Genomic DNA, 27,500 nt, shown 5'->3' on the forward strand with positions numbered 1-27,500 from the left:
CTTCTGCTCTGAAGTTGGACGGACCGCGCGAGCTGTTCTCCCTCTCTCTCTCTCTCTCTCTTTCTCTCTCTCTCTCTCTCTCTCTCTCTCTCTCTCTCTCCTCTCTCTCTCTCTTCTTTCTCTCTCTCTCTCTCTCTCTCTCTCTCTCTCTCTCTCTCTCTCTCTCTCTCTCCTTCTCTTTCTCTTTCTCTTTCTCTCTCTCTCTCTCTCTCTCTCTCTCTCTTACTCTCTCTCTCTCTCTCTCTCTCTCTCTCTCTCTCTCTCCTCTCTCTCTCTCTCCTCTCTCTCTCTCTCTCTCTCCTCTCTCTCTCTCTCTCTCTCTCTCTCTCCTTTTAAATCTGCATCTCAGATTAAAGGTGCTGTTGTAATTGGATGATCGGATGATGTGACTGAAGTTGAGAGGGTAGTGGAATGTACAATAGTATGTATGTATGTATGTATGTATGTATTATGTATGTATGTATGTATGTATGTATTGTATGTGTATGTATGTATGTATGTAAGTAGTATGTATGTATGTATGTATGTATGTATGTATGTATGTATGTATGTATGTTATGTATGTATGTATGTATGTATGTATTATTGTGTATTGTGTAATTTGATTGAGTGGCCATGATTGTGTTAGGGTATGTAACCGACCCCAAGCACAACGGCACAGAGAGAGTTGTTTCAGAGTTAGCCAAAAACAAGGGCGTGTTTATTCTCAGAGTCACAAGATTGAATTAGGTGGAGAACAGAACAAACAGGGAATCTGGCATGTGAAGAATGTTTGCGGCTCTGCAGATTCTCCCAGAAGGTGATGGTGAGGAATTTGCTTGTGACGTCTGAGCCGCTCTGCAGATCCCCCCAGCATACACTCCAGGTGGAAACGGAGGGAGAGAGAGAAATCCCAGTTAGCTCAGCGCACAACAGAAACAGAGAGGTGACTGATCCAAACAAATATCCAAGTGACTTGATCTTCGGTGTGATACACACAGTTAGCAGAGTCCAGAGAAAAAACAATACGGTAATCCAAGGTGTAAATCCAACAACAAAAAATAGGTGAGAACAGTATAACAAAAACGGGATCTCTTCGGTGTTTCACAAACACACAAAAAACGAGTGATCCAAAAAGAACTGTTTCCAAAAACTCACCAGAGCGCAACGCGTAAAGCGGGCAGATAAACGAGGCGTAGCTTCGTACGGGGAATCAGGTTCTCCAACAGGGATACTTCACGAGAGTCCTGGGGAGCAACAGACAGCGACGGGAAAGAAAGGCAGATGCAGGGAATATTCAAAACGATCCAACATCGATATTAGGGAGATCAGGGTATATAAAGCCACGGGGCGCTAATGACAAGCTGTGACAGCTGCGGGATGAAATTGATCATTGCTCCAGAAGCGTGTGGTGGGGAGAGCACCAATCAACACGGCATCTTACAGGAAAGAAGCGTGAGGCGGGGAATGCAATTAATTAACAAAATACCTTAAAGGAACGGAGCGAGTGGGTGGGGAGCGGACAAAACCTCACAGTACCCCCCCCTCCACGGGAGCCACCCGGCGACCAGGCCGACCCGGCTCGCCCGGATGGGCACGATGGAAGTCGGTGATCAGGCCGGGGTCCACGATGAGCTGGCGGGAGACCCAGCTCCGTTCCTCCGGACCGTACCCCTCCCAGTCCACCAGGTACTGGAACCCCCGACCCCGCCGTCGAACGCCCATCAACCGGCGGACCTGCCACTGGGGGTGACCGTCCACCATCTTGGGAGGAGGTGGATCCGGAGCAGGAGGCATCAGGGGACTGAGAGAGACAGGCTTAACCCGGGACACATGGAAAACGGGGTGAATGTGCATGGACGCAGGAAGCTTAAGACGCACCGCCGCCGGACTGAGTACCTTCAGAACCTCGAAAGGTCCGACGAACCGGGGGTTAAGTTTCTTGGCCGAGGACCGAAGTGGGAGGTCCCTCGTGGAAAGCCACATCCTCTGCCCAGGGTGGTACGTCGGCGCAGGAACCCGGCGCCGGTCAGCCCCACGACAGGCGCGCTCTGACGACCGGAGCAGCGCGGTCCTGGCGATCTCCCAGACCCGACGGCACCGGTCGAGGTGGTCCTGTACGGAGGGAACTGCCACCTCCGTCTCCTGTGCAGGGAAAAGAGGGGGTTGGTAGCCCAGGGATACCTCAAAGGGTGAGAGGCCGGTGGCGGAACTGACCATGGAGTTGATGGAGTACTCGACCCAGGGAAGGAAACGGCTCCAAGAAGCTGGTCTCTCGGCAGCCACACACCGAAGAGCAGACTCCACGCTCTGGTTCATCTTCTCCGTTTGTCCGTTAGTCTGGGGATGATAACCAGAGGAAAGACTGACCGTTGCCCCCAATCCCTTGCAAAAAGCCCGCCATACCTGGGAAGTGAACTGGGGCCCCCGGTCCGAGACGACGTCCTGGGGAAAACCATGGAGGCGAAACACGTGGTGTGTCAGGAGGTCCGCCGTCTCGGCCGCCGAGGGAAGTTTGGGAAGGGCCACGAGGTGAACCCCCTTGCTGAACCGATCCACCACGGTCAGAAGGCACGTATTCCCCTGGGAGGAGGGAAGACCCGTGACGAAGTCCAGCGCCACATGTGACCAAGGACGGCTCGGAATGGGAAGCGGCTGTAATAGCCCGGAGGGTGCCTGGTGGGAGGCCTTGCTGCGGGCACAGACTGCGCAGGCCAGTACGAACTCCCTGACGTCGTTCCTCATGGTGGGACACCAGAATCGACGAGCCAGGAAGGAGAACGTGCGATGAACGCCCGGGTGGCAGGCGAACCGGCTGGTATGGCCCCACTGGAGGACCCGGGACCGGACCGAGTCGGGGACGAAGAGACGATGAACCGGTACATTGCCTGGAGCGCGATGGAAGCGTAGGGCACGCCTTACCACCCCCTCGATGCCCAAGGTGACGACTCCTACCACCCTGGCCTCTGGGAGGATGGGAGTCGGGTCCTCAGTGGTTGGAGCCCCCTTGGAGTGTAACCGGGACAGGGAGTCGGCCTTCGTGTTGCGGGAACCAGGGCGAAACGTCAGCGAGAAGTCGAACCGACTGAGGAAGCTGGCCCATCTTGCCTGCCGGCCATTGAGGCGCTTGGAAGCACGGATGTACGTCAGGTTCTTGTGGTCCGTCCAAATGGTAAACGGCTCCTCGGCCCCCTCTAGCCAATGACGCCACTCCTCCAAGGCAGCCACAACCGCCAGCAGCTCCCGATTGCCGATGTCATAGTTCCTCTCGGCAGGGAGGAACCGACGCGAGTAGAAGGCGCACGGATGTACCTTCTGGTCCGTTGCCGACCGCTGAGATAAGATGGCTCCCAGTCCAGTATCCGAGGCGTCCACCTCAATGATGAACTGTCTCTTGGGGTCTGGATGGAGCAAGATCGGGGCGGAAGTGAACCTCTTCTTGAGGGAGCGGAACGCAGCACACGCCGCTGGGGACCAGTCGAACGGCAGGGCGGGAGAGGTCAGTCTGGTAAGCGGTTCCGCCACTTGGCTGTAGTTCCGGATGAACCTTCGGTAGAAGTTGGCGAACCCAAGGAAGCTCTGTAACTCCTTCCGAGAGGTGGGTTCAGGCCATTCCTCCACGGCCTGGATCTTGCGAGGATCAGCTCGGGTCAAGCCTTTCTCCACGATGAAGCCCAGGTAATCGACGGAGTCGGAGTGGAATCGGCACCTCTCCGCCTTGACGAAGAGCCGATTGTGGAGGAGGCGCTCCAGCACACGGCGGACATGCTGGATGTGTTCCTCGAGGGTCTTGGAGAAGATGAGGATGTCGTCTAGGTATACTACCACAAACTCCTCCAGCATGTCACAAAGGACGTCGTTCATGAGCGCCTGGAATACCGCCGGAGCGTTGGTGAGGCCGAACGGCATCACCAGGTACTCGTAGTGGCCCCTGGGAGTCTTGAAGGCGGTCTTCCATTCATCGCCCTCACGGATACGGACTAGATGGTAGGCACTCCGGAGGTCCAGCTTGGTAAAGACGGTAGCCTGGGTGAGAGGCTCGAAAGTGGAGTTCATGAGAGGTAGAGGATACTTGTTCTTAATGGTGATCTCGTTGAGCTGGCGATAGTCGATGCAGGGTCGAAGGTCCCCGTCCTTCTTCCCAACAAAGAAGAAACCGGCCGCCACAGGAGAGGAGGAAGGCCGAATGAGTCCTGCTTCCAAGGACTCAGAGATGTATTGATCCATCGCCGCCTTCTCCGGGACGGTCAGACTGTAGAGGCGGCTGCCGGGAAGGGGAGCCCCTGAGCGGAGGTCGATGGCACAGTCGTAAGGCCGGTGAGGCGGAAGGGCCTGAGCCCTGGACTTACTGAAAACCTCCATGAGGTCGTGGTACTTGGGGGGTATGGTCGAGAGGTCCGGAGGCGGCTCACCAACGGATCTCCGGGGCGGGGGACAGGACGCCGCCTGAAGACACTGGGCATGACAGGAGGAGCTCCAACCCTTGATGGTACCGGAGGACCAGGCGATGTGGGGCTCGTGCAGCGCGAGCCAGGGCCGGCCCAGGACTACTGGGACAAGAGGGGATCTGGTGATAAGGAACTGGAGTCTCTCAACGTGGTTACCAGCAATGGTGAGCAGGACAGGGCAGGTGCATTGAGTGATGTCAGCCAGGCGGTGTTGGTCCAATGCGAATACCTCCAATGGCCTCACTAGGTCCTCAAGTGGAATGTTGGCCCAGGTAGAAAACTCGAAGTCTAGGAAACTCTCGTCTGCCCCCGAGTCAATGAGTGCCTCCACCGTGGCCCGTTGGTCCGCCCAGGCCAGGGTGACGCTCATCAGATGGCCAGGTGGTGCACGGCTCTGGGAACGAGAAAAACGGCTCACCAGGATCTCCCGGGGTCCCGGCGAGCCTGGTCTTTTGGCCAGGTGGGGCAGTTGGCGATACGGTGTCCCTCCCGACCGCAGTAGAGGCAAAGGCCGGACCTGAACCTCGCCTCCCATTCAGCTTGGCTCAGATGAGAACGTCCCAGCTGCATGGGTTCCTCCTCGGGTACCGAACGGGAGGGAAGAAAACCACCAGTCGTGTTGGGAGCAGGGCGACCAGCAGTACCGTCACGAGTACGGGGGGTCCGGAGTACCTCTGAAGGCCCCTGTCGGGTTCTCTCACGTCTTCTCTCCTGGAGGCGTCCGTCGATGCGAATGGCGAGGCTGAACAGGTCCTCGAGGGACTCAGGTTCCTCACGGGTCGCGAGCTGGTCCCTGACTGCGTCGTTGAGCCCCCTCATCATGGTAAGACGAAGTGCTTGCTCGTTCCAACCGCTCTCTGTAGCCGCCAGTCTGAACTCCAGCATGTAGTCGGTAACCCCGCCGCTGCCCTGCCGGAAGGTACCCAACCGGGCTCGAGGGACCTGACCACGGGCTGGATGGTGGAAAACCCTGCGGAGCTCAGCCACGAAGTCTGGGTAGGAGAAACAGAAGTCTGCCTCCATTGCCCAGGAGGCAGTGACCCACTGGGCTGCCCGGCCTGAGAGCAAGTTAGTCATGTAGGCCACTCGGGCTCCCCTTGAAGTGAAACGACTGGGTTGATGACGAAAAACCAACTCACATTGCATGATGAATGTGGCACAATCCTCGAAGTTACAGTCGAACAGCCGTGGTTCGGAGAGACGGGGCTCCTGAGGTGCGGGATCTGGAGACGCGGGCCCAGCCAGGGCTGCGGGTGATGCTCCGGCCGAGGCTCCTAAAGGAAGTGGGGTTACAAGCAAGGTGTTAACGGTCTCACTCAGCGTGTGTAAGTGGAGGAGAATACTAGACTGCTGGCTAGCCAGAGAGCCCAGGGACCCCTGAATAGGCAGGACCTGCTCTCGGAGTTCCTGTACAGCAGCCGCAGCCGCATCTAGCAGTAGGCTGTGGCCCTTGGTTAATTCTATCTGGCCTGCCAATGCTGTTCTGACTCTCTCTGTGTCGGCTGGGGTCGTCATGGTTGGATCGTAATGTTAGGGTTTGTAACCGACCCCAAGCGCAACGGCACAGAGAGAGTTGTTTCAGAGTTAGCCAAAAACAAGGGCGTGTTTATTCTCAGAGTCACAAGATTGAATTAGGTGGAGAACAGAACAAACGGGGAATCTGGCATGTGAAGAATGTTTGCGGCTCTGCAGATTCTCCCAGAAGGTGATGGTGAGGAATTTGCTTGTGACGTCTGAGCCGCTCTGCAGATCCCCCCAGCATACACTCCAGGTGGAAACGGAGGGAGAGAGAGAAATCCCAGTTAGCTCAGCGCACAACAGAAACAGAGAGGTGACTGATCCAAACAAATATCCAAGTGACTTGATCTTCGGTGTGATACACACAGTTAGCAGAGTCCAGAGAAAAAACAATACGGTAATCCAAGGTGTAAATCCAACAACAAAAAATAGGTGAGAACAGTATAACAAAAACGGGATCTCTTCTGTGTTTCACAAACACACAAAAAACGAGTGATCCAAAAAGAACTGTTTCCAAAAACTCACCAGAGCGCAACGCGTAAAGCGGGCAGATAAACGAGGCGTAGCTTCGTACGGGGAATCAGGTTCTCCAACAGGGATACTTCACGAGAGTCCTGGGGAGCAACAGACAGCGACGGGAAAGAAAGGCAGATGCAGGGAATATTCAAAACGATCCAACATCGATATTAGGGAGATCAGGGTATATAAAGCCACGGGGCGCTAATGACAAGCTGTGACAGCTGCGGGATGAAATTGATCATTGCTCCAGAAGCGTGTGGTGGGGAGAGCACCAATCAACACGGCATCTTACAGGAAAGAAGCGTGAGGCGGGGAATGCAATTAATTAACAAAATACCTTAAAGGAACGGAGCGAGTGGGTGGGGAGCGGACAAAACCTCACAGATTGTATTAGAAACATGATGGAGAAGAGATGGAATACAGTTATTTTTAAGGAAATCAATATCTCTCTCTTACAGTAGCGGCTGCTGGTTCTCTCTCCACTAGGGGCGCTATACCAAAACATTTTGCAAACATGTACAGTACCCCGCAACCGACTCATGGCAAGACGTGAGCGATTCGACTCACGCTCACGGCAATGAATCGGCTCTTATGAACGAGTCGATCAGCTGTTACTACAACAACACACAACCAGTCAAATAAAGTATAGTCTAATTCACAACTTGAAACACAATATATAAATAGAAAAGTTAGAAACAAAACTCGCTCCGTCTCCAAACACACGCAGATCTCTCCCTCTCTCTCCTTCTCTCTCTCACACACAGCGTGACGTGGAATCGATTCGTTACACAATCAGACCTATTATGTAGTATTATATACCAAGAATAACTTCAGTATGAGTACAGGGCTGTACACATATTTTGCATATTGTTAAACGAGCCAAGGCTAGCTATTAAACTATCGATATGAATCGAAAATCTGGGACCCTGATGTAAACAAGACAAACGTCTTTCTCTGGTCTGCATCCCCTTAACAATTGTGTGTATTGAGCCGTACTGTATTGTACCCATTCTGCAATCTGTTAATAAAGTTTTCATTCATTCATTCATTCAAACATAGACGATATTGAACAAGCCATAATCCACGTATTTTCAATCCAAAAGAAAGAGAGAGAGAGAGAGAGAGAGAGAAGCGTTATCTGAGTGGCTGAGAGAGAGAGAGAGAGAGAGAGAGAGAGAGAGAGAGAGAGAGAGAGAGAGAGAGAGAGAGAGAGAGAGCTACCTTGTTGTTGGCAGAAGGGCTTGTTGATAAAGTATATGATCCACTCCATGGCATTGTCCATCCAGCCTGTGTTGATGTCCATCCATTGTCCATGCATGTCCCTCCACACTGCATCCATAATATAGCTTGTTAATAGCCAACAAGTACTGTGAGTGCCTTTGTCCATGTCCGCCTCGAACAGCCTGCAAACTACCTGGTGTTCTATCGCCATGCTCTAAGACAAACTCTAACCTTAACCAACTTTGAAAGAGTGCCTAAGCCTAACCGTTGAAAGAACTTGCCATCACGCTCCAAGACAAATATCTGCATCACACAACACAACAACAGCATAAACTCATGTTGCAAACTGCGGTTACGGAAAGTACCGCGTCGGCCAATCAGAGAGCTTTTAGACGCTCGGCTGCTTGCTAGGTCGTTTCAAACCAGCGCCCGAGTTCCATCATAATACATCATATTCAATGCAAAGCGTGTGGCTGCGACGGATACAGCGATGAACCAGTGCACGGCGGGCACGCGCACTCCAGGCGCAATTGCGCCTAGCCCAGAGAGAAATACGGCGAGGAGAAATGCCTGCGGCTACGGTAATGAAAAGGTCTATATCAGACAGAATCGTCACTTCCTGTTCAGGAAAACTATTATTAATCTTTGTAAAATTAAGTTATATTGTGCATTGGAAACACAAACATACTTAAAATGAGTAAATATTATTCATTTTAAACATGTTTATATTATTTATAGGGCTATAAAACAAAAAACAAAAAAAAAATTTCTTCTTTTCTCATTTAACAGGTGGGTCGGCGCCCTAGCGCCCCCGGTGGCGAGCCGCCACTGCTCTCTTCTCTGCGGCTCTGAAGCTAAGCCCACAGCAGGACTGACTCTTGAATGTTCTTCCAGAGCTCGGTGCAACCTGCCTCGTCCACAGCTGGTCTCAGGAGCGCTGATAGACGAGGCCAAACACCTGGGCAACCTGGCCTTCAGAGTCTGGGAGAAGATGAAGGAGAGGGTCAAGTTCACTCCTGTCACTCTGGACCCAAACACTGCATCACCCTGGTTCTCTATATCTGATGATCTGACCAGTGTGAGAGAGACAGACACACAGCAGCAGCTCCCTGACAACCCAGAGAGGAACATGGTGTATGCCATGGTTCTGGGTTCTGAGAGCTTCAGCTCAGGACAACACAGCTGGGAGGTGGAGGTGGGAGACCATCCTGAATGGGTTATAGGTGTAGCTAAAGAGTCATTTGACAACAAGAGAGAGGGGCTAGAGACATCACCACAACATGGTATCTGGGCTCTATGTTATGAGAGTGGTAAGTACGATGATGGTCTGGGTCAGATCCTCACAGTGAAGAGGAGCCCCCAGAGGGTCAGAGTACAGCTGGACTATGACGGGGGGAAGCTGTCCTTCTACGACCCTGAAGACATGACTCACATCTGTACTCATCAACACACCTTCACTGAGAAACTCTACCCACTCTTCAGTATAGGACCGGCTGGTGATGCCAAACACCCTGATATAAACATCTGCCCATCAGAGGCAACATCTGGAGCCGAAGAGGATGGAGGAGCTTCGTCGATGGCCTATGTTCCTTTGGGAATTTAAAGGCCTAAGCTAAGCTTAAGCCATCAGAGGTGTCTCTCTCTTTGATATAGTCATGACAGTGAGGTGTGTGTGTGTGTGTGTGTGTGTGTGTGTGTGTGTGTGTGTGTGTGTGTGTGTGTGTGTGTGTGTGTGTGTGTGTGTGTGTGTGTGTGTGTGTGTGTGTGTGTGTGTGTGTGTGTGTGTGTGTGTGTGTGTGTGTGTGTGTGTGTGTGTGTGTGTGTGTGTGTGTGTGTGTGTGTGTGTGTGTGTGTGTGTGTGTGTGTGTGTGTGTGTGTGGTGTGTGTGTCTGGCTCTACCGCCTGGCAGGTATTACCTTAAAGAAATTAAGTAAGGTATTACTTACCTTAAAGAGATTAAGTAAGGTATTACTTACCTTAAAGAGATTAAGTAAGGTATTACTTACGTTAAAGGGACATTTCACTTTAGTTCCACTAGTTTCCTCGGTCTTCCCTCCACACACACCTCCAGGAACGGTGCTGTTGACAGAAGACGACTTGAGGTTCTACTAAAGTGAAATGTCCCTTTAAGCAGTAACTATCTCATTACGAACAAGGATGTATCTTATTTGTTTTAGGACAGAGGAGGCGATTGTCTTGTGATTTTACGGAAAGAGTTCATAAATGTGCCCTTTTTTCCCCACGGCTGAGCGATATCGACGCCATCAAGGTCAGAGGTCAGAGTTGAGACGCACCGCTTGACCCCCACGTGTTGGGGGGGGGGGGGGGTACTGTACACTGTACATTGGAATACTGACAAAGCCATACTTGGTCATTTACTGTAGTGTACAACTGGGTTAGGATATTTGTAGGGGCCAGTTTCGAATTTCAGTCTCCCATAGGTGTTCTTTGTGTTATGGTTTGTAACCGACCCCAATCGCACAACACAAGACAGGTATGAGAGTAAGCCAAGAACGGGCATTTATTGAAAACACTCTGGCACTGTCCCTTTAAGGGAGAACACCAATACTGGATAAACAAGAAAAGGGAAAAGGCCCAGTGCCTTTAAGAGGCGAGCTGGCTAAGGGGAAGGCAAAGGGAAGGCTAAAGGAAACAGGGCCGGGGCAAGGGAAGGCAGGAACAGGGAGGACTAGGAGGACTAGAGAGGGGAGACAGGGACAAAGGCCCGCGGAGGCGGGCTGGGGACAGGGAGGACTGGAAGGACTAGAGTGGGGAAAACAGGGTAAGGCCTTGGAACAGGGCGAGGGCTGGAGCTGCATACTGGGACAGAGAAAACAGGGTAAGGCCTTGGAAAAAGCATTAATGATGTTGCTGCTCTGCAGCTTCTCCCGGGATGGTAGTCTGGGGAAGCAGGTGGGAACATCAGAGCCGCTATGCAGACTTCTCTCGGCAGATCTCCGAGGTGGGTAAACGGAACCGAGAGGGAGAGAGGGAGTGGGTTAGCTCAGAGTGCAGTTGGAACAGAGCAGGTGACAGGAGAGGTGACTTGTAACCAAAAACAGAGTTATCCAAGTGACTGAATCTTCGGTGCATAATAAACACTGTGAGCGAAGTCCCAAAATACAAATCCAGGTGATAATATCTTCGGTGTGTAAACACACAGTGGGCGATGTTAGGCCAAAATATTATCCCAATGAAACAATCCAAAAAGGGCTAAACGCTGGGTGAGTGACTGTCTGATAAAAAGCTGGATATCTTCAGTGTTAAATAACACACGAAAAACGGATAGGATCAAAGACAGTCATAAAAACTCACCCAGGCGCTGTGCGTAAAGAGCGTTGGAACAGAACGGAGCGAGCGCGTCGCCACGGGAAAGGGGTTGTCCAAGCGGAGGTCTGAGTGGTGCGCGACTGCTTGGAGTACGCGCCGGTACGAAGGGCGCATCTGGCGCGGAGGTCTGAGTGGTGCGCGACTGCTTGGAGTGCGCGCCGGTACGGAGGGCGCATCTGGCGCGGAGGTCTGAGTGGTGCGCGACTGCTTGGAGTGCGCGCCGGTACGGAGGACGCATCTGGAGTGCGTCTGCGCGGAAGAGCGCGCCAGGCTCGGAGGTCTGGATGGTACGCCTGGAGTGAAGAGCGCGTCTGCTGCGCGGAGGTCTGGATGGTCGTCTGGGCGTCTGCTGCGCGGAGGTCTGGATGAGCGTCAGGACGTCTGCTGCGCGGAGGTCTGAAGTGGAACACTGGGATACCTCCCGTGGAAGTCTAGGGAGCGCAGTCCAGTGTCTCCCTCAGGCAAACGGCGACAGGAGGCGAAGGCTGGAGCGCATGTCACGCCGGAGATGAAAACAGCATAAACAGACAGAGGACCTCCCGAAGGAGTCCTGGTGATAGAGAATATGATACGGAATGTTACGGCACGACCCGACAGGAACTGAGGGGAGAGCGAGGTACTTAAAGCCCACAGGGGAACTAATTAGAATGCACCTCAGGTGCGTGAAGGTAATTGATACTTGAAACTAGGAGTGTGTGTTCGGCACAAGACCAATCAAACACATAATGACAGGTAGTCCAAGGGTGTGGCTGCTGAGAGCAAACGAGAGTAACGAACGCGAGGGTGGGGGCTAGTGAGGTGAGTGAGAAGGGAATGATTAACAGTAGGCTTAAAGGAACAGAGCGAGTAGGTGAGCAACAGGCTTAAAGGAACAGAGCGAGTAGGTGAGCAGCGGACAAAACCTCACAGTACCCCCCCCTCCACGGGAGCCACCCGGCGACCCAAAAATACAGACAGAGTGGCAGGGGACAAAACAAGGCAAAAAACTAAAAGTACTGGGCCAAGCCAGCAGGGGAAGCCACAACAAAAGTGGGGCTAGCAAAAGAACAGGGTAGCCGAGGGGTAACTGGAGGAGCTGAGGGGTAACCAGAGGAGCCGAGGGGCAACTAGAGGAGCCGAGTGGTAACTAAGAGGAGCACCGGGAAAAGGGCTAGCAGAGGGAAGGTTAGCTGCCAGGGCACTGATAGCTACAGGGCCTATGCTAGCTGTAATGCTACATTAACATAGAGGCTGCGCCAGCCGCCGGAGCTAGGCTGGCAGACAGGGCTGGACCAGCATGAAAGAACAAGCTAGCTGGAAGGACAGTCCTAGCTGTGGGGAACTGACCTTGCTAGCTGAAGGGGCAATCCTAGCAGTGGGAAAACTGACCCTGCTAGCTGAAAGGGCAGTCCTAGCAGTGGGGAAACTGACCTTGCTAGCTGAAAGGGCAGTCCTAGCAGCCGGGGCTAAGCTAGCAGACAGGGGCCATGCTGGTAGTAGAGGCCTAACAAGCTGCAGGGGAGCTAACGAGGCTAACAGGGAAGCAAACAGGGCTAACATGGAAGCAAACAGGGGAGACCAACAAGCTAACAGGGGAAACTAGAGGGAACAAAAAAAAAGGCAAACTCACATACACCGTCTGTGCTGGCTGGGGTCGTCGATGGGTCGGGTCGTACTGTTATGGTTTGTAACCGACCCCAATCGCACAACACAAGACAGGTATGAGAGTAAGCCAAGAACGGGCATTTATTGAAAACACTCAGAAAAACGGCACTGTCCCTTTAAGGGAGAACACCAATACTGGATAAACAAGAAAAGGGAAAAGGCCCAGTGCCTTTAAGAGGCGAGCTGGCTAAGGGGAAGGCAAAGGGAAGGCTAAAGGAAACAGGGCCGGGGCAAGGGAAGGCAGGAACAGGGAGGACTAGGAGGACTAGAGAGGGGAGACAGGGACAAAGGCCCGCGGAGGCGGGCTGGGGACAGGGAGGACTGGAAGGACTAGAGTGGGGAAAACAGGGTAAGGCCTTGGAACAGGGCGAGGGCTGGAGCTGCATACTGGGACAGAGAAAACAGGGTAAGGCCTTGGAAAAAGCATTAATGATGTTGCTGCTCTGCAGCTTCTCCCGGGATGGTAGTCTGGGGAAGCAGGTGGGAACATCAGAGCCGCTCTGCAGACTTCTCTCGGCAGATCTCCGAGGTGGGTAAACGGAACCGAGAGGGAGAGAGGGAGTGGGTTAGCTCAGAGTGCAGTTGGAACAGAGCAGGTGACAGGAGAGGTGACTTGTAACCAAAAACAGAGTTATCCAAGTGACTGAATCTTCGGTGCATAATAAACACTGTGAGCGAAGTCCCAAAATACAAATCCAGGTGATAATATCTTCGGTGTGTAAACACACAGTGGGCGATGTTAGGCCAAAATATTATCCCAATGAAACAATCCAAAAAGGGCTAAACGCTGGGTGAGTGACTGTCTGATAAAAAGCTGGATATCTTCAGTGTTAAATATCACACGAAAAACGGATAGGATCAAAGACAGTCATAAAAACTCACCCAGGCGCTGTGCGTAAAGAGCGTTGGAACAGAACGGAGCGAGCGCGTCGCCACGGGAAAGGGGTTGTCCAAGCGGAGGTCTGAGTGGTGCGCTACTGCTTGGAGTACGCGCCGGTACGAAGGGCGCATCTGGCGCGGAGGTCTGAGTGGTGCGCGACTGCTTGGAGTGCGCGCCGATACGGAGGGCGCATCTGGCGCGGAGGTCTGAGTGGTGCGCGACTGCTTGGAGTGCGCGCCGGTACGGAGGACGCATCTGGAGTGCGTCTGCGCGGAAGAGCGCGCCAGGCTCGGAGGTCTGGATGGTACGCCTGGAGTGAAGAGCGCATCTGCTGCGCGGAGGTCTGGATGGTCGTCTGGGCGTCTGCTGCGCGGAGGTCTGGATGAGCGTCAGGACGTCTGCTGCGCGGAGGTCTGAAGTGGAACACTGGGATACCTCCCGTGGAAGTCTAGGGAGCGCAGTCCAGTGTCTCCCTCAGGCAAACGGCGACAGGAGGCGAAGGCTGGAGCGCATGTCACGCCGGAGATGAAAACAGCATAAACAGACAGAGGACCTCCCGAAGGAGTCCTGGTGATAGAGAATATGATACGGAATGTTACGGCATGACCCGACAGGAACTGAGGGGAGAGCGAGGTACTTAAAGCCCACAGGGGAACTAATTAGAATGCACCTCAGGTGCGTGAAGGTAATTGATACTTGAAACTAGGAGTGTGTGTTCGGCACAAGACCAATCAAACACATAATGACAGGTAGTCCAAGGGTGTGGCTGCTGAGAGCAAACGAGAGTAACGAACGCGAGGGTGGGGGCTAGTGAGGTGAGTGAGAAGGGAATGATTAACAGTAGGCTTAAAGGAACAGAGCGAGTAGGTGAGCAACAGGCTTAAAGGAACAGAGCGAGTAGGTGAGCAGCGGACAAAACCTCACACTTTGAGAGTGTTTTTGAAAGTGGGTAGTGATTCACATTCCTTTACAGCTTTGGGTAGGGCGTTCCACATTGATGTGGCATAATTGCGAAACATGTTTAGTCCCTTGTTTGATCCGAATCTGGGTTTAACATGATTTGTGGAGCTCCCTCTGGTGTTGTGATCGTGGTATTCACTGACCTTTGGGAAGTATTTTGACATGTACATGGGTGTGTTGTTGTTTTGTTGTTTTGTTGTTTTGTTTGAGCTTCAGTATAAACAAGACTTCTATCTGATCAGAGACACTCTGTGGTTAAAACATCATTCTGGAATAATACTAAAGTTCTTCACTATCTACAGAACGTCTCTGAGGACGGGATCTTTTTTTTAAATTTTTATATTGAAACATGGATTTTCCAGTTAAATGATACAAATTCACGAATCAATAATTATTTGAGGGGGGGGGGGAAGCGATATTTTATAAAAGCTCTGTGGATGTATTATTAAAGAAAAAAAGAATAGTCTACATACTGTACACATTCTTTTTTTTTTTAAACTTTATTTTTTAGTGTTTATCGCTTTTCTGGTCAAGCATGACCGACAGTTGTAGAGTGAAACGGGAGGGAGATCAGGGGAAGAAGACATTCGGCAAATGACGGCGGGTCCGGGAATCGAACTCGGAGTCAACCAGAACCGTGACGCAGCATGGCTCCTCCCGACGCAGAAATAGCGCCGAGATACGCGGTGAGCTACTGGAGCTCCCATACTGTACACATTCTATCTATAGCAGCTTTAAGATTCTAACCGTTTCAAATTAACAAGGTGACTTAAGAGTTTCATCCTAAAATAAATTACAATTATGGAGAAGAGGTCGTTTCTTGATCAAGTATCAACAGGAGTTATGAGCACGGAAACGATACCTCCGTCGGAGCTCTGGCCGTAACCTTTGTAGCAGGTTAACTGTTCTCACACTGGAATGTCAGCGTTTTTACTCCAAAAAAATTTTAATCTGATATTAGGATGTCTATTTTGTCCTGTTTTAAAGCCCGTTATTGTGTTTAATAAATGGATACTTGTGTCAAACCGTGTTGTGTTGTGCTTCCTGCTTCAAGAACAGAACAGACCAATAGAGCCTGATCTGTGTTTAAACATGGAATCCACTTCTGTGTTTAAACATGGAATCCACTTCTGTATTTAAACATGGAATCCACTTCTGTATTTAAACATGGAATCCACTTCTGTATTTAAACATGGAATCCACTTCTGTATTTAAACATGGAATCCACTTCTGTATTTAAACATGAAATCCACTTCTGTGTTTAAACATGGAATCCACTTCTGTATTTAAACATGAAATCCACGTCTGTGTTTAAACATGGAATCCACTTCTGTGTTTAAACATGGAATCCACTTCTGTATTTAAACATGGAATCCACTTCTGTGTTTAAACATGGAATCCACTTCTGTGTTTAAACATGGAATCCACTTCTGTGTTTAAACATGGAATCCACTTCTGTGTTTAAACATGGAATCCACTTCTGTATTTAAACATGGAATCCACTTCTGTATTTAAACATGGAATCCACTTCTGTATTTAAACATGGAATCCACTTCTGTATTTAAACATGGAATCCACTTCTGTATTTAAACATGGAATCCACTTCTGTATTTAAAAGGGCTATGCACTGCTATTCCTAGCACTATTTGGGCAACTTTACACAATTCCTGTTAGTCTATTGAAGACATTTGTAAGTTTTTTTCAAAAAAATTCATTGTTTTATATTTCTAATCAAGTACTCGAAACCATCATTTTTCAGCCTTAAGAAATCAGGCTGTTATGGCCTGGCTCCGCCCATAAGCACTTTGAGTGACAGTCAGACCACAGTCTGCACTGGTAGAGGGAGGGAGGGAGGGGGGGGGAAAGAGAGAGAGAGTTCAGTTCAGTTCAGAGTTTTTATTTGCCACATGGAATAATACAATCATAGTTTCTTCATTAAAAAATCATAAATAGTCATTCCATGGACAAAAGGAGCAGGAAGAAGAATAAATCTTATAGTTATATAGTTACCTGCCCCTTATTCCTAAACTAACATGTATTTTCTTAATGGTCGGCGTATAACCTTATTTACACAAATAATCATTTATACCATGAGAGAGAGAGAGAGAGAGAGAGAGAGAGAGAGACTCTCTCTGTGAATGCCTTTACCTGGCTCAGTTAATCTGAATCCCAACGCGCAGCTCTATTCAGATGCAAAAATACCCCCCCCCCCCACCTCTCCTCTGTGGAGAGTACAAACTGTTTCAAAACAGTTTTAAACACAGAATTCTTACAATTAGTTATTATATCTGTTCGCTGTTATACTAAATATGTTCTTCATGTTCTAAGTGGTTGCCTAGTGGAGATTTAGGATTCACTGACTGTAGACTGTAAGAAAAAAAGCTGCAAGAAAACTAAATGTCTGGCATCTATGGTTTCCAAATACTGTCAAATTACAGTAAAATCAAATGCATTTACAGATTACAACCTTTATTTAATGGTTAATATTTTGATAAAAGGTAATTTACTGTATTTTTATAGCATTTACACTCTACACAGTAGGAAAACAAAATAATACCGGTTTTGACCAGCAGATGGCAGCGACGAGGCAGCTCCATTGGGAGGGGGCGGGGCCGGGTGGGAGGGGGCGGGCTGAGGGGCGGGGCCAGGAGACGGGGCGGGGCTAAAACCTGCACGTTTTTTAAAAACCCAATGTTGACAGCTATGGAGAGAGAGAGAGAGAGAGAGAAGCCCCTCCCTCTCTCTTCCTTTTTTTCTTTCTATCACTCTCCCGTTCGGAGGTGTGTGTCGCGCGGACCTCCGTGCGGCAGGTCCCCCCCCCCCCCAAGTGCCCCCTCTCTCTCCCTCCCTCCTTCTCTCTTCCTTTCTCTCCTTTCTCTCCCACTCGGCTCTCGCTGATGAGACGAGGCAACTTTTTTCTTTTCTTTCTTTCAATCTCCCGTATGGCGCGCGGCCGGCAGGTACCCCCCCCCCCCCCCCCCCCCCCCCCCCCCCAAGTGCCCCCTCTCTCTCCCTCCCTCCCTCTCTCTTCCTTTCTCTCGGCTCCCTCTCGGCTCTCTCTTCCTCTCGGCCCCGCAGCCCCACTCGCTGTCTAGTCTAGGTAGAATGGGGGCGGGCATTAGCTCCAACCACAGAGCCAATCGCATCACTGTGCACTATCCACAGCGCCCAGTGACGTGACTCGGGACTTCAAATCAAAATGACCCGATTTACTAGAGGCACAGAGGGGTTGGGCTGAAACGGAGCAATTCGCCAATATGGTATTTAGACCCTAAAACACATTGATACAAACTCCTATTACTATAATACAATGCTAGAGACTGAAAAATGACATTTATAATGCATGGGACCTTTAAACGGTATTTTACGGTTCATTAACCACACTGACCTTAACCATGACGAGATTGAAATCTTATTCGATAGGGTGAAACCAGTATTAGTAGGCACAATCTATAGACCGCCAGAACAGAGTGGCTTCTATGACGGAGGAAGCACGTGATAGCCTCCACTCTCCCAGACCGACTGTGTGCTGTAAGTGCGCAGCGACCAGGAAGGGGATTGGGAATTGGCATAACGACTAACATTGGGATGGGAGAAAATCGAGGAAAAAGGAGGGGGGAAAAGATATATATAAAAAAAAAAAAACAGAAGGCCGGCTGTCACAAAACAGTCACATCTAGAGACCTCAAAACCTACTCTAGAGAGGCCTTTAACCAAGAGCTGGGGAGCTTGGACTGGTCAGATGAACTCCGTGGTACACAGGTTGAAGAAACATGGCTTGGATTCAAAACCAAATTCAAATCAAATCAAATCAAATTTATTTGTAAGGCCCGACAACACACGTTAATGTCCCCATGGGCCGGACACGTCTTCTTTAAACAAGTCAAGAAGAATCATAACAATTAGTCAAGAACAAAACAAGAACACCATAAGGTCCAAACATTTTTAAATAAATGCAACACTCCCAGACATACCCCACACGAAGGTAAGGAAAAACTCACTAAAACCTAACAAAAGGGGAAAATGCACCACAGGCAGTGTGGAGGAGAGAAACCTTAGAAGGGCCATTCAAGGGGGGATCTCCCTTCTTAGATGTCGGTGATATTAGTGTTGCATGTTGCATTAAAAAGAGGCAAACAGCTGGTAAGCATGCACTCGTGTGTGTAGTGAAACACAGATGAGTGCATGCGATAGCAGCTGAACATTTTGAAAAATTAAAGATAGAGCTGACGGCTCTATCTAGCTCACAATTTACCTCAGAGCTCTGGAACGCGGTCGCCAGCAGCCTGGGGGTTAAGCTGCACCGTACAACCGCGTACCACCCTCAGGCCAACGGGCTATGCGAACGCTTCCACCGGTCCATGAAGACAGCGCTGCGCTGTGGACATTTCCCAACCCGTAGAGTTGGCCCTACCCCCCCGCAGAGGCCGTCCGCCGTTACTCCGGGATCTGCCTCCCACGGAGTCACAGGCGACCTCACCGATGTCAGCGCCCCCGGGTGTCGGGGAGGGCGAGAGCACTTACGCCGCTCCTCCCTCCCCGCCCCCAATTTTCCGCACGTGCTGAGGCCGGGCAGTTGTTCCCCCCCCCCCCCCCGCCGGGGGGATTTTTACTATGGGTGAATTCTGGGGGGGCTTGTGTAGTGATTGTAATGGTACATAATTCACCCATGGAACTAATGTTAGGAACATTCTAGAACATTAGTGCCGCCCGAACATTCTGGAACGTTTGTGATGATGTCATGGCAGAACATTCTAGAACCTTAGTTCTGCCCGATCATTCTGGAACGTTCGTGATGGATGTCATAGTAGTACATTCTGGAACGTTGGTGATGATGTCATACTAGTTCATTCTGGAACGTTGGTGATGATGTCATAGTAGCACATTCTGGAACGTTGGTGATGATGTCATAGTATGGCAGAACATTCTAGAACCTTAGTTCTGCCCAATCATTCTGGACCGTTCGTGATGATGTCATAGTAGAACATTCTGGAACGTTTGTGATGATGTCATAGTAGTACCTTCTAGAAACCTCTAGCATTCCTATTTAAGCGGTTGGCATTCTGTTTAGCTTTCTAGTAATGTATTGTATCTTGTAGTTGTGCTGATGAATATTAAAGGAGTTACCTTCCACTTCAGGACATCGCCTCAGACTCCCGTCTCTCAGCACTACAATCTATATATATTCAGCAATTCTCCCTGCCAGGTCAGTGTGCATCTTGAAACTGCTGAGCGGTACTGAACCGATAGAGCATAGATTTTCGGCTTTCCAGTGTGGAGGAATCTTCATGTGTCGAGTCGGCGGTGATTTGAGACTGGGAAAATACAGTTTTCTTACCTTGTAGTAGTGACGTGAATATTTAGGAAAAAAGCTTTGGGACCGCTTCTGTAAAGAAAGACTTCGCTGTGGAAGAGAAATAAACCATTTGGATATCTTTGTTTTACACTGGAGCGGCTGTGGACATTATTTGTCTTTATCAACGAACGTACTAACGAGTAAGCAACTTTAACCAGTAGAGTGGAACGTCGGCCCTCATAACTAGTGATCAAACAGTGACTTCAACCAGCTGCTGACTGAATCTAAGTAAGTTTATAACAAAAGTTAAAGTAAACTTCAGGGAGCTTTCCAGAGGAGGCAGTGTTACTGAGAGACAAAATGGCTTCGTCTCATTGTGAAGAGGATCTGTCCTGTCCCGTGTGCCATGACATCTACACAGATCCTGTCGTCTTGTTGTGTAGCCACAGCTTCTGTAAAGCCTGTCTGCAACAATACTGGAGAGACAGAGAAGACAAGAACTGTCCACTTTGTAGGGAAGTCTCTTCAATGTTAGATCCTCCTCGTAACTTGGCTTTGAAGAACCTGTGTGAGGCCTTCAGGGAGAGAAGCCAGGGAGCTCCAGCAGGTTCTGAGGTGCTCTGCAGTCTGCACGGTGAGAAACTCAAGCTCTTCTGTCTGGATGACCTCCAGCCCATCTGTGTGGTGTGTCAGTCCTCCAGAGAACACAAGAGCCACAACTGCTGCCCCATAGAGGAAGCTTCGGAGGATCACAAGGTATGGCAAAATCATTATTATATTAATTTATTAAATCTTTAATTATACTCAATAAATACACAGAGTAAACATTGTTGTCACGTTGTTAACACTTTCAGCGCCACGCCTGGTTTTCCGTTTTACCGCTTGAATGCCACCATCGGCGCCAATGTTAACGTTAATATCGCCTAATCTATGTTTTAAATTATGGCTATGTGTCTAATCTGCCCATCGCATTATCAAAGACTATTTTCCAGTCAGTGCTGTGGAGGCAGATTGTTTTTTTATCCCGTCGTTGCCGTTTCAGAGCAGTTAGAAAAGCCCCCGTTTTGATATAAAAAACAGCTAATTCTGGAGCATTCTATGAAAATCGTCTTTTAGTGGAATATTCCACAACGTTGATATTCGTCAGCCTTTTTATGAATCGTTTTCAAATAAACGCTAGATGATCAATATTATACGTGCACGCACGCACATTACGGCCGCGCACGGATAATCGCCTCGTTGATTTCCTCTTGGACTTTTACAGTGAAACCGAAAGAAGACATTTCACAAAACAGCTTATAACTTCATCAAACTTACTCTGATTATCCTACCACTGATAACATAGAGTCCTTACCTGACATCAGATGGTATCCAACTGGTATATTCCAATTCCTGATCACCATTCGAAAAAATCGATACGTGTATGGATCCAACGCGATACAGTAGAACTCCATGATCCGCGGGGATCTGAGGCTCCAGAATGAACTCTGGTAACCCCGGCTGGATCAGTGAACTGGAAAATGTGGAGTACCGGATTTTTTTCCCCATTCATTTTCATTGAGTCCATTCCAAAATCACTTATGTCATCTGGGAGACGACAGGGGGCGCTTTTTTCCACAGTGATCGTCGGCGCCCCTCGGCTATACTCTGGTAGGCTCGGGTGATGCAATAATTTTTCAGATCGCAAAAAAAAAAAAAAAAAAATATCAGAGAAATCTCGTGAGTGGCTAGCAACCACCTATAAAAAAACACGAGAAATCTCGTGAGTGGCACTGAAAGAGTTAATGAATACAGAAACAATGACAATCAGAACAATTAGATGGGATTAGATTCAGACTTGATTTATTTTTGTCCACAATGTAGGAGGTGTGAGAGTCAATGTCAGTGTGGGAGTCAATGTCAGTGTGGGAGTCAATGTCAGTGTCGGAGTCAATGTCAGTGTGGGAGTCAATGTCAGTGTGGGAGTCAATGTCAGTGTGGGAGTCAATGTCAGTGTGGGAGTCAATGTCAGTGTGGGAGTCAATGTCTGTGGGAGTCAATGTCAGTGTGGGAGTCAATGTCAGTGTGGGAGTCAATGTCAGTGTGGGAGTCAATGTCAGTGTGGGAGTCAAAGTCAGTGTGGGAGTCAATGTCCGTGTGGGAGTCCAGGGTGGCCTGGGTGGCAAATGTACTCCAGTCCGTGAGTTGAAACCGGTGCTGCAGCACAGAGTCCTCAGACTTGCATCTTTCAAGTGAAATACATCATGAATTAATGAATTAATGAATTCCATTGCAGAAGCAGCTCCAGGCTCCACTGAAGACCTTACGTGACAAGCTACAGGCCTTTAAAGAAATCAAACAAACATGCGTCCGCACAGCAGAACACGTAAAGGTACAAATATTCTGTATTAATGATAAATTATTTACTGTAAGGTTGCAGCTGCACTCAACCTGCACACAGTAAAAATAAGTGCCCTATTGTACATTTGTAGTCCATTGTGGGAGAGACATGATTTTTAACCCCCCTACTGTATATTTCAGTTAGTTAGATAGTAAATTATAACACTACCTTATGCATACTGCACCTTATGTGACACTGTGAATGCTGTATAGTTAGTTAGATAGTAAATTATATTGACTTATTTCCTTAAACGTATTTGTTTACACTGCGTGTGTTGTTTTTACTACCTGTACCCCCCCGCCCCCCCGCCAGGGGCATAGTTATTGGGGGGGGGCGGACACAGGGGACATGTCCCCTGCATGTTTTCAGAAGGCAGTTATTGTCCCCTGCACTTTTTTACCGTCCAAAACAATGTTACACAATAATAAACGGAGACGCGACGCGGCACTTGGACCACACGGAAAACGGCTGCTTGTTCCATCTCTGAGCTCAGGTCTCTGACGACCTGAGCCATTGTCATGCAAAGACAAGGTGAGCACCCGGCGAGGGACGAGTCGCATGTTTGTGTGCACACGCTAAGTACGCTAAGTCTTTGCATAACAACAACAGCCATGTCGTCAGGTGTGCTCAGATACATAGCACCCCTCCCCTGAAAGTTTGGTGTGAAGCTGAACGATGGTCTGTGTGAAATATCTGTCTATGACCTCATTGTATTTAAAAGCCTCTAGGCCAGACCTGGGCATTGTTGATTCTGACCGGCCTGCAAAAGATTACATCATAATTAAAAATATATATATATATCTTTTTTTTTTTTTTTTTTTTTTTACTTTTTTTTAACCTTTTTTTAACCTTTTTTTTTTTTTTACAACTGAGGTAGGTAGATTACATTTTTAGAGACTAAAGTACTGAAAAAAGTACCGTTGGGTACCGGTATCGATTCACAGGTACCGGTACCGTATCGGTTCAAATGTGAACGGTACCCATCCCTACTGAGCACACAACTGCAGGGCAAGGGCATTTTTGCTCATGAAATGCATAGCCATGTGAAAAAAAAATTACAAAGTTGCAATTAATTTCAAGGCAACTAGGCAGCAACAATCTCGAACACATGAAAACCCTGAAAGAAGTCAAACCATCAGATGATTACCGGCACAGGTACTCATCCATGTTCGGAGAGGAGAACTGCATGATGAATTTTCAAGGCGTTTTCAAGATTTTAAAAGGGTTGAGGATGAAATGCAGCTGGTTTCCTCTCCCTTTACCTGCAGTGTTGATAGTGCACCCACTGATGTTCAGCTTGACCTCATTGACCTGCAGTCTGATTCACTACTGAAAGAGCACTTTAAGTCAGCATCACTGCTAGAGTTCTACTCTGCTCTCAAGGAGGAGAACTTTCCAAACATGGGGAGACATGCTCAGAAGATGTTGGTTCTCTTTGGATCCACCTACATATGTGAACAGACATTCTCAGTCATGAAGTTTACCAAATCCAGGTACAGATCCTCTCTCATACCAAATCCAGGTACAGATCCTCTCTCACTGATGAACATGTCAGCTGTGCTTCGCATCTCCACCTCAGACATTCAACCTGACTTTGATGGACTTGTTAAAGCTCAAAAGAGACTGGATTTCTCACACTAAATGAAAAAAAATAACGGAAGAACACTAAAATGTGGGAATATAACAAGTGAAATGGGACACTTGATCCTTTTCTTTTTTCTGGACAGTAAAAAAAAGAACTGAAGAACACTTAATGTGGAAATATAACAAGTGAAATGGGACACATGATATTTTTTTTTGCACAGTTCTGAAAACATTAAATGTAAAGTCAAAAAGGCTACAAAACTGGGACACTTTTCTTTACACAGTTACACAGTTCAGCTACAAAGATGATGTGATGTCTTTAGAAATCTAAGAAAATCCTTGTTTCAATAGTATATGAAACTCAAAATGCATTTTGTTATTAATGTGACTGAAAATGAGTTAAATGTTTCACATTTTGTTTATCATTATTATTATTTATCATTTTGGAAATTCTATTTGAATAAATTATATTTTTGAAAGCTAACCTCACCTTTTAATTGCCAAATAATAACACACTCTTACCAGCGGTCAAAACAATGCCATTTACTGCTTTTTATATAGAAATCAAATATATTATGCATAATTGAGTTCGGAATTTTGGCCCGGCCCTCCAAAATATTTTCTTGTGTGGCGTTATGACTTGTCATAAGTGAATTGTATATAGAAACAATTCACCAATTTTTTTTTAAATCTACGACCTTACAGCCACTGATCACGCCCCACAAATGTGTCGCCTCCACCATTGAAAACAAAATGATGCCCTTGCCCCCCCTTCCCCCATCCCCCATGCTGCTATGATGCCTGAGGCCCTGTCCACACGAGAGTTTGGATTTAATATGACCGAAGTTTGAAAAAATAAAACTCCGTCCACACGGTGAACACAGGTGGACAACCGTGTATAACTGCGTACTCACGGGCAGAGCTGGAACCCAGCAACCGATACATTTAGTACAATGTAATACAATGCCAAAGCAGTAGGCGGCGATGTTGTTCAGACATGAAGGCCATTTCAACCAATCAGAAAAGACTGAACGCTCACTAAACTTCCTGTTGGGTCGCGATCTGCCATTAATTAACTGAAGAAGAAGAAGTAACGTTACCGATATGAAATGGATGTAAACGTTATTTAACAGATTGCAGAATGGGTACAATACAATACGGCTCAATACAAACAATTGTTAAGGGGATGCAGTCTGGACTGGGTTCCTTATAAGTTATAACAATAACTTGACAACACATGAGTTTAGTTTAGCTGCAGCTACATGTTTACTCTGAGCGTCAACAGACATCAGTCGATCACAACACTCTTCAACACAGACGATACGTTTTGAACAAAAGTTTGTTACAATCATTTTCATATAACGCTACTTGGGACAGCTCTGCTGTAAACACTGGTGTAGTTGGCTCTGCTCTAATCTCTCTACCCCGCGGTCTGCCGTGAACATGGGGAATAATTGTGACAGCTCTGCTGTAAACACTGGGAATAACCTCGGTTGCTATGCCCACACGCAACTGCAAAACCGCACAACTCCACCCTGGCCACCGGTTTCAAAAGACCGCGGTTGCAGTGTAGCAAATCCCCGGTTGTGTGTGGCCGAACAGTGCAACTGCGCACATACAATCACGGTTACATTAAACCCAGCGTTCGTGTGGACGGGGCCTGAATTTCCCCAAGGGGATCAATAAAGGAATATCTTATCTTATCTTATAATCTCCAGGTCCAGGCCCTGCACACAGAGAAGCAGATTGAGGAGGAGTTTAAGAAGCTTCTCCAGTTTCTCCACAAGAAAAAGGAGGCCAGTGTAGCTGCACTGAAGGAAGAAGAGGAGCAGAAGAGCCAGACGATGAAGGAGAAGATTGAGGGGCTGGACAGAGAGATGTCAACCCTTTCAGACACAATCAGAGCCATAGAGCAGGAGCTGAACGCTGAACACGTCTCCTTCCTGCAGGTCAGGACTGGTCTCTCTTCAGTTCATAGGGAATGATGCTGAGGATGTTTAGTACACTGTAAAAACTGGGATTGGGGTTCATTCATATTTATTAAATAAGTATTAGTAACCTATACATAATAAAAAAGACTATGTGCCGTTTGAAATAGAAATGAGCTGAATTCAATGCATTTGAACCATTTATGAATTGCATTTTACCCAGTTTTAGTTTAATACAATTAGCTGATAGTTTAAAAGTGACCAGATGATGCGGCGGTTAGGTGGCCGAGCGGAGATTGCGTTCGTCACCAGCCCCGGAGCTGAGCTGGATTTGCCTGTTCGAATCCAGCTCACAGCTCCGGGGTTGTCACCAGCTTGGCTGGCCGTCTGCACTGATACAATTGGCTGTATCAGAGGGTGGGAGAAGCTGGCGGGGTGGGTCCGGGTCGTTGTAAACAGCGACTCCTACAGTTCGGTCGGGGCGCCTGCTAAGCGCGGATTGGACGTGAGGGGGATAGTGTGGTCCTCCCACACGCTACGCCCTCTCAATGAGAATCCGTGCTGCCAGGTGAAAAGAAGCGGTGATTGGCTGGACGTGTGTCGGAGGAAGCACGTGGTAGCCTCCACTCTCCCAGATGATCTGACTGTGGGGGGTAAGTGCGCAGCGACCAGGAAGGGACTGGGAATTGGCATACGACTAACATTGGGATGGGAGAAAATCGGAGGAAAATGGAGGGGGAAAAAGACAAAAAAAAAAAAAAAAAAAAAAGTGACCAGATGACGCTCAGTTTTACAGTGTAGTGTTTAACTTGATCTGTCTTTACCTCCATAGAACTACAAGACCACACTGAAAAGGTAAGTGATTTACCTCTCTTTTTGTCGCTCTCTTTCTCTCTCTCATCGCTATCTCTTTCTATCTCTCTTTTTCTCAAATTTTCTCTCTTTCTTTCTATCTTTCTCTCCTTTCTCTCTCTCTCTCCTTTCTCTCTGACTCTCTTTCCCTGACTGCTCCCATGTTAACCCTTTCACTGCTGCACTACCAAAACGGTTAACCCTTTCACTGCGACAATACACAGAAGGTTAACCCTTTCACTGCCACACGACAGCCGGTTAACCCTTTCACTGCCACACGAGAGAAGGTTAACCCGGCGACCGTCGGGTGTGTGATAGTAAAGGGTTAACCTTCTGTCGTGTGGCAGTGAAAGGGTTAACAGGCGTCGCTGTTCACCACGGCCGTGGGTGGGTGCGTGACTCGCGGGCGGGAAGCGAAGTTCTTTTTCCACTCCGGTTGGATTCAGAGGCGTGCGCCACACGCATTTTCACAGAAACACACTCAATATCTGCATTATTACCACACATATTGATGTTGTTCAACCAGCTAATGTGTCTGTATCTTTCCCAATACAAATAAACCATATTACTATACTTTTTCAGGAGTACATCACACTGATCATCATTCTAAAATTCATTCTAACATTCTAATTAATGAGATAATAACGGGTTATACATGCAAAATGGACACTGGAACTGGAAATCTTTTATTTTTATTTTTTTTATCTTCAAACAGGGACTGACTTCAACTTCAACTTCAACTCAAATTACTTTATTTTCCTTTCGGAACTTCATTTGTGCTTCAGTGGTTGAAAGACAAACATACAGTCACAATACATAGATACTCACCACTATAAAGAAACACCAACTACATTAAAACTACAGTACTTAAAGCATGATATATTCAAATCCATGTGGAGCAGTTCTATATGTATATAAATAATAAATAATAGGCATTATTTACAGCTGTTCCAATGTAAAT

The 27,500-nt window shown here is 48.3% G+C and overlaps 1 pseudogene across 1 annotated transcript in view; it reads left to right on the plus strand.

Annotated features, from left to right (window-relative positions):
* LOC311223372 (E3 ubiquitin-protein ligase TRIM35-like) overlaps positions 1-27,500 on the plus strand; it is a 36,820-nt pseudogene that overhangs the window by 7,926 nt on the left and 1,394 nt on the right. Inside the window, exons 2-5 of the transcript in view lie at positions 8,608-9,181; positions 20,331-20,551; positions 25,478-25,708; positions 26,520-26,542. The product of the transcript in view is annotated as an E3 ubiquitin-protein ligase TRIM35-like (transcript). The remainder of the gene's footprint in view (positions 1-8,607; positions 9,182-20,330; positions 20,552-25,477; positions 25,709-26,519; positions 26,543-27,500) is intronic.

Source organism: Notolepis coatsorum (genome assembly GCF_963971535.1).
Source record: "Notolepis coatsorum genome assembly, chromosome: 2".
NCBI classification, from domain to species: domain Eukaryota; kingdom Metazoa; phylum Chordata; class Actinopteri; order Aulopiformes; family Paralepididae; genus Notolepis; species Notolepis coatsorum.